The sequence below is a fragment of the Piliocolobus tephrosceles genome, chromosome 8, assembly GCF_002776525.5.
Source record: "Piliocolobus tephrosceles isolate RC106 chromosome 8, ASM277652v3, whole genome shotgun sequence".
Lineage (NCBI taxonomy): Eukaryota > Metazoa > Chordata > Mammalia > Primates > Cercopithecidae > Piliocolobus > Piliocolobus tephrosceles.
In genome coordinates, this window is record NC_045441.1 from 15,101,927 (window position 1) to 15,109,030 (window position 7,104).

The 7,104-nt window shown below is 47.4% G+C and overlaps 1 pseudogene across 1 annotated transcript; it reads right to left on the reverse strand.

Moving 5' to 3' along the window:
- Window positions 1-1,593: 1,593 nt before the first annotated feature.
- LOC111547021 lies at window positions 1,594-2,953 on the reverse strand (annotated as a pseudogene). Its single transcript, XR_002733005.2, has one exon. The product of XR_002733005.2 is annotated as a keratin, type I cytoskeletal 18 pseudogene (transcript).
- Between the last annotated feature and the right edge of the window lie 4,151 nt (window positions 2,954-7,104).

Consider the following 7,104-nt stretch of genomic DNA (forward strand, 5'->3'; position numbering starts at 1 on the left):
GTTGTAGTGAGCCATGATCATACCACCGTACTCCAGCCTGGGAGACAGAGTGAGACCCTGTCTCAAATAAATAAATAAAAATAAAAATGCTTTCTCCTTAATAATCTCAGCCCTCCACAGTCCACATCCTCTTTCTGTGATCACACTGCAAGCACATTTGGAGTGTGCTTTAAGACCATCTTGGCTGTCTTCAGCACTTCCATACTGTAGTACATCCAGTGGATAATGAGAATCAAGACTTAGTCCTCTCTGAATGGGTGGCAGGGGGCTTGGATTAATGCATTAATCTGGAGTGGGGTCAGGGCAACTAGGAGACTTGGCCACTGTCAGATAAAAAAGATAAGAATGAGGAGGATGGGGTCTTGCTCTTCCACAGCAAGAAGCCATCACTCAACATCTGCTCTCTGGGCGTTATTGTAGGCGTCTGCCCTAAGATGTTAGGTTTCCTGGGTTTGTGGCCTGGCATCCCATTCCATGTGCTTTTAGCTTTCAAAAGCTGAAGGCAGGGCTAGATTCACATTGATCTGTGATGAGCATTTGGGAAGTGTTCTCAGCTGCACCTACCCCCCGGATCCAAGTCCTCACTGGCACCCTGGGATAGTGACATCTTTCCAGGTCCAAAATTCATGTTCCAGTTTCCCAGCCAGCTTAATATTAGATGCTTTTGCTATCGTCATTTCTTAATGAGACCCTAGAATTTCAACCCCAAAGTCCAGCACAGAAACCCTGGAGACTCTCTGACTGGGGATCGTCTCCAACAGAACCATACATCTCAATCACAAAACCCTGGCACGGCTTTCCCATTCAATAGAGATATTATAAGTTTCAGTGTCTGGCATCCTAATTTATCCTTGGAAGGAGACTTAGATCAGCTTGCTATCAATAAATAGATTTCAGAACAAAACGCTTGTGTGTAATTATGTTTACTAATAGTATTAACTCATTGCCCATGGGCAAAACACAAAAATCCTTCCGTTGCAACAAAAGAAAATATGGTGAGCTGAACTTCTGGGTAGACATAATGCATGGGGTGGATAAAACCCTGGGAAAATGAGAGCCCTCCAAAGGGTGATTTAGAGAAAGATCTGTACAATACCCTCCATCTTGGATGTCCCAGAATTATGTCATTACACTTTTCTCATATATATTTGTATGGCTGATGTACTTGTACTGGCATCCATTATGACTGGACCAGTGTGTGTTCTGTTTGGTGGATGATATTCTGATTATTCTCCCAGATTCCAGCCTTTGTAGTAAATTTTATTTTAGATACTGCCCTTGCATAAATCACTGAAAACATTTCATCTTCCAAAAATTGTGCATTGACCTTACGATTCTATTCAAGTGTTTTGTGAAGGCCTATATTATAGAGTTAAGGATAAGAGCCTAGTTGCAGCTCATATTCATGTTCTCTGGCTTGCGTTGGGTCTATTTGGATGGGATCCCTATAGACCCCCAGTTCATGGTCTAGTTCAAGTTCCCCAGACTGTTTGAAGCTGCTTCTAACCCCAATAACCCCATAAGCACCCTCCACCTGTCTTCCGCGGAGTTTGCAGTACTTCTCTTCTTCTTCTTTTTTTTTTTTTTTGAACTCTGAACTTTATATTGGCCTCCTGCTCCCCAAAGGGTACCCTGCTTCTGCTGGCTTAATGCCTCAGAACTTTGGTGTCGTTGGTCTCAGACACCACTTTGCCATCCACTATCCGGCGGGTGGTGGTCTTTTGGATGGTTTGCATGGAGTTGCTGCTGTCCAAGGCATCACCAAGATTGAATTCCTTGCCATCTTCCAGCAGGCGGCGGTAGGTGGCAATCTCAGCTTCCAGCTTGACCTTGATGTTTAGCAGGGCCTCATACTCCTGGGCCTGTCGCTGTCCCTCTGCCCGGGTCTGTGCCAGCTCTGACTCCAGGTGCAGCAGGATCCCATTGAGCTGCTCCATCTGTAGGGCGTAGCGGGCCTCCACCTCCCTCAGGCTGTTCTCCAAGCTGGCCTTCAGATTTCTCATGGAGTCCAGGTCGATCTCCAAGGACTGGACTGTACCTCTCAGCTCTGTGAGCGTTGTCTCAGCAGCTCCAACCTCGGCGGACTGTGTGGTGACCACTGTGGTGCTCTCCTCAATCTGCTGAGACCAGTACTTGTCTAACTCCTCTCGGTTCTTCCGAGCCAGCTCGTCATATTGGGCCCGGATGTCTGCCATGATCTTGGCGAGGTCCTGAGATTTGGGGGCATCTACCTCCACGGTCAACCCAGAGCTGGCAATCCGGGCTTGTAGGCCTTTTACTTCCTCTTCGTGGTTCTTCTTCATGAAGAGCAGCCCCTCCTTGAGAGCCTCGATCTCTGTCTCCAGCTGCAGTCGAGTGACATTGGTGTCATCAATGACCTTGCGGAGCCCATGGATGTCATTCTCCACAGACTGGCGCATGGCCAGCTCTGTCTCATACTTGACTCTAAAGTCATCAGCAGCAAGACGGGCATTGTCAATCTGCAGAACGATGCGGGCATTGTCCACAGTATTTGCGAAGATCTGAGCCCTCAGGTCCTCGATGATCTTGAAGTAATGGCTCCAGTCTCTGACCTGGGGTCCCTTCTTCTCCAAGTGCTCCCGGATTTTGCTCTCCAGCCTCCGGTTCTCTGTCTCCAGGCTCCTCACTCTGTCCGGGTAAGAGGCCAGGCGGTCGTTCAGGCTTTGCATGGTCTCCTTCTCGTTCTGGATGCCTCCCATTCCTGCCAGACCCCCGGCCATCCCTGAGGCCAGGCCCCCGGACCCCATGCCGCCCCGGAAGCTGGTGGAGCGGGACACGGAGATCCGGGAACCAGAGCCCCCGGCGCCTGCATAGACACTGGCCGCGTTGCTGACCGGCCGGGCGCCGTAGCTGGGCGCCTGGACAGAGCCCAGGGACCGGTAGTTGGTAGAGAAGGTGGAGCGAGTGGTGAAGCTCATGCTGTATGGGAGGAAGGCGAGACGACAAGACTCAGGCTTTGCCGACTGCAGTACTTCTCAGAATGTTCTTCTCTCATTGTAAGCTCACTGAGGACAGAGTTCCATTCTTCCATATCCCACCAAGCTAGACTCCATCTTTGGTGACCCATAATTACTGGAGGATTGATGTATTTCAGAGAAAGAGAGTGAAAACCTTGAGGGAAAATTTTGCTGGGGATGTTTGTTTTTGTGTTATTTATTTTTATGATTTTTAACTTTTATTTATTTATTTTAAAGACAAGGTCTCACTCTGTCACGCAGGCTGGTGTGCAGTGGTGCAATCATAGCTCACTGCAGCCTCAAACTCTGGGGCTCAAGTGATCCTTCTACCTCAGCCTCCTGGGTACCTGGGACTACAAGTGCACACCACCATGCCTGGCTAATGAAAAACAAGTTTTTAAAATGGAGATGGGATCTTGCTATGTTGCCCAGGCTAGTGAAGTGATATTTATTTTCAGAGTTGCATTGGTAATCTAGACAACATGGTCTCTCCATGGTCTGTCTTATTTGTTTTTATTATTTTACTTAAAAGAGAAATCCTCCTACTCTTATTTGTAGAGTCCCAGTCCTGAGCTGTTCTTTCCGCTCTCTCTTCTATTCTCCTCCTGACTTATGATTTTTTTTTTTTTTAGAAATGCAGTCTTACTCTGTCACCTAGGCTGGAGTGCAGTGGTGTGATCTCGGCTCACTGCAACCTCCACCTCCTGGGTTCAAGCAATTCTCCTGCCTCTTCCTCCTGAGTAGCTGGGATTACATGCATGAGCCACTACACCCAGCTAATTTTTATATTTTTAGTAGAGACAGGGTTTCACCATGTTGGCCAGGCTGATCTCGAACTCCTGACCTCAGGTGATCCTCCTGCCTCGGCCTCCCAAAGTGCTGGGATTACAGGCGGGAGCCACTGCACCCAGCCTGACTTACGTTCTGCAGATTGACTCATTTTTGGTGTTGCTCTTTCCCCAAGTAGTATATTTTGCTTTATACTTAGTGCCAACTTGGTGGCCAAGACTTTGAACTCTCCTTAACTCATGATTCCTCTCTTCCCTCCAGCCAGGATGCTCCAGTCTATCTAAGGCCAACCCTTCTCTCATCTCAGTCTAGTTCCTTTTGCCTGTTCTTCCTTCCCAGGCCTGCCATGGGGTAGCCTTGCCACGGGGCTTACTCAGCCCTTGGTCATGAGCGGGACTTTAAGAACATGTTTTGGAAACACTCATTACGGTAATTTATTTGAATATTTTAATATTTATATTAAAAGGAGATTTGACACAGAAGAGAGGCCCGTGGCAACATCCACTAAGAACCTTGGAATCAGGCCGGGCGAGGTGGCCAGCAGGGAGGGGGCATAGTGGCTCACGCCTGTAATCCCACTGAACAGTCAGGTGGGAGGGGGTTTCTGGAGAAATTCCAAACAGCCTGCCCACTGAGGTGGAGCCTCAGGAAGTTCTGCCCTTTGCAGTGGGAAGGAGCCTGGCCCCTCCTTTTCTTGTGTGGAACCTGGGATTCAAGCTGCATGTGGGAAGTGCTCTAGGAGGGGACTCTGGCCTTGTAGGGGATCCCTGTTTCCCCCCTTTTTTCCCTTTTCACCCAATAAAACCCTGCTTTCTTCACCCTTTAAACCATCTGTGAGCCTGCTGAGGTGGGCAGATCACCTGAGGTCAGGAGTTCCAGACCAGCCTGGTCATCATGGCAAAACCCCGTCTCTACTAAAAAAAATACAAAAATTAGCCAGGCGTGGTGGTGGGAACCCATAATCCCAGCTACTCAGGAGGCTGAGGCAGGAGTATCGCTTAAACCTGGCAGGCAGAGTTTGCAGTGAGCCGAGATTGTGCCACTGTACAATCACCAGCTTAGGTGACAGAGTGAGACTCTGTCTCAAAAACAAACAAGCAAACAAACAAACAAACAACCACAACCTTGGAATCCATCACCAGTCCCAAGGTTGCATATGTGTTGGATGCGGCCTAAACAGCATTTGGGACTGCTCAGATGAACCCTTGCTTGCTTAGAAAGGATTGACATTTATATGCCTTTTTCTGTTATCTTTGACTCATTCTGAAATCTAAAAGAAATTACACAAAGTTGTGCTCTGTCAGTAGTTGGGCAAAGAGATACCAGTAGATACAAAATGATAGATAAAAATGTCAGCCCTATCATTTGAAGACCCTTGGTGCTGATGTTGACTTACAACAGCAATCGTGGGCAAATACTTTTTTTTTATATAGTAGGCAAGAATGTAGTGCACCCCCCCCACACACACACACCCTTTATTGAAGTATAATACACAGAAAGCACACATAAGTGTATAACTCTATGTATTTTCACCATGGAACATACCTACTTAATCAGCACCAAGGTCAAGAGGTCCCCTTTCACCCCATCTTCCAGTTCTTACCCTTATTTCCAGGGTAACCACTATCCTGATTTTTAACAGCATTGCTTACTTTCCATTAATAAAACTATACAGTATGTAGTCTTGTATTTATCTTCTTTCGCTCAACATTATATTTATGAGATCCCTCCACATTGTCAAGAGTAATTGGTAAATAATCGAATTTTTAACCACTTAGTGGGTTTTTTTTTTTTTTTTTTTTTTTTTTGAGACAGTCTAGCTCTGTTGCCCAGGCTGGAGTGCAATGGCATTATCTCCACTCACTGGAACCTCTGCCTCTGGGGTGCAAGTGATTCTCCTGCCTCAGCCTCTAGAGTAGCTGGCATTACAGGTGCACCTGCCACCATGCCCGGCTAATTTTTAGTATTTTTAGTAGAGAGGAGATTTCACCATGTTGGGCACGCTGGTCTTGAACTCCTGGCCTCAGGTGATCCACCCGCCTGGGCCTCCCAAAGTGCTGGGATTACAGGCATGAGCCACTGCACCTGGCCCACACTTAGTGGGATTTTTCAAGTTACGAGAAAACAAATCACTTCATTTTTATTGGTTATTGGCACCCAGTGGATAACATTCTTCGGTGCCTATATGCACTTTCACATCTCAAAGCTACCATTTTCTCCGTTGCACAAACTCTGTTGTTAGGGAATGCATGGAAGGAACTTGGGTGTTCTCAATGATTATATCTTGGTTAAAGTATACCAGAGATCAGCTGTAACACCCAAACTGTGGGTTCCCAATGCAGAGGCATTCCTCCTGGAGGGGACTTATACCATGCAGTCCTTTATACTCAGGAGTAGGGGAAGGGCCAGTGCTACCCAGTCTTGGTGTCCAGAAGTCTCCAATTTAATGGAACCAATTGCAACCACCTGTTCAATTGTTTGCCCTTTGGAAGCACTTTCACTCATATGACGTCATTCTTTCTTCTCAGTTGCCCCATGAGGAGGCCATCTCAATTGGCAGAGGGAAGGACTGAAACCCCAAGGACCTAAGCAGCTTGTCCAGATTGTGCAACTAGTATCAAGATTAAACTCTATCTACTTTCTTCTCTCGTCTCCCCAGAGAAAGTACCATTGCATACTCCATACAACAGATGGCTCATAAAACCCAGGAACTCTGAGTAGGAAGTTTGGGTGTTCTATAGAGCAGTCATCCAAGAAACAGGGAGGTTTCAAGTCCATGCCCAGGTTAAGCTGGCTGCTCTCATGCTGGAAGGCCTCATGGTTCTTGGAGTCCCACTTCTCACCTTTGCTCTGTCCAGCAACTCTTAAGAGGGTGAAATCCTCACCACATAGGGCTTGCCACTTTTCTATCTCTGGCATGAATGAAAGCCATCACAGGGACATGCAGAGGTGGACAGAGGAGAGACAGAAGGCATGTGATCTGCTCTTGCAGGTGAGGAATTGAACAGGGCAGCAACAGGACTATTTTTTGTGTCAACCGGGAACCAGACAATTCCCAGAGCACACAACAGTTGGTAGGTATTCTCTTGTCCCAATCTGGGGATATTGGGGATGAGTGTGGTGTCGGCTACACAGTCCCTAAGGCCTGATGATTTCCTTCCTCCCTCCCTCCTTCCCTCCTTCCTTCCTTTCCTTTCCTTTTCTTCCTTTCTTTCTTCCTTCCTTCTTTCTTCCTTTCTCCCTACCTCCTTCCCTCCTTCCCTCCCTTCCTCCCTCCCTCCTTTCCTTCCTTCCTTCTTTCTTCCTTCCTTTCTTCCTTTCTCCCTCTCTCCTTCCC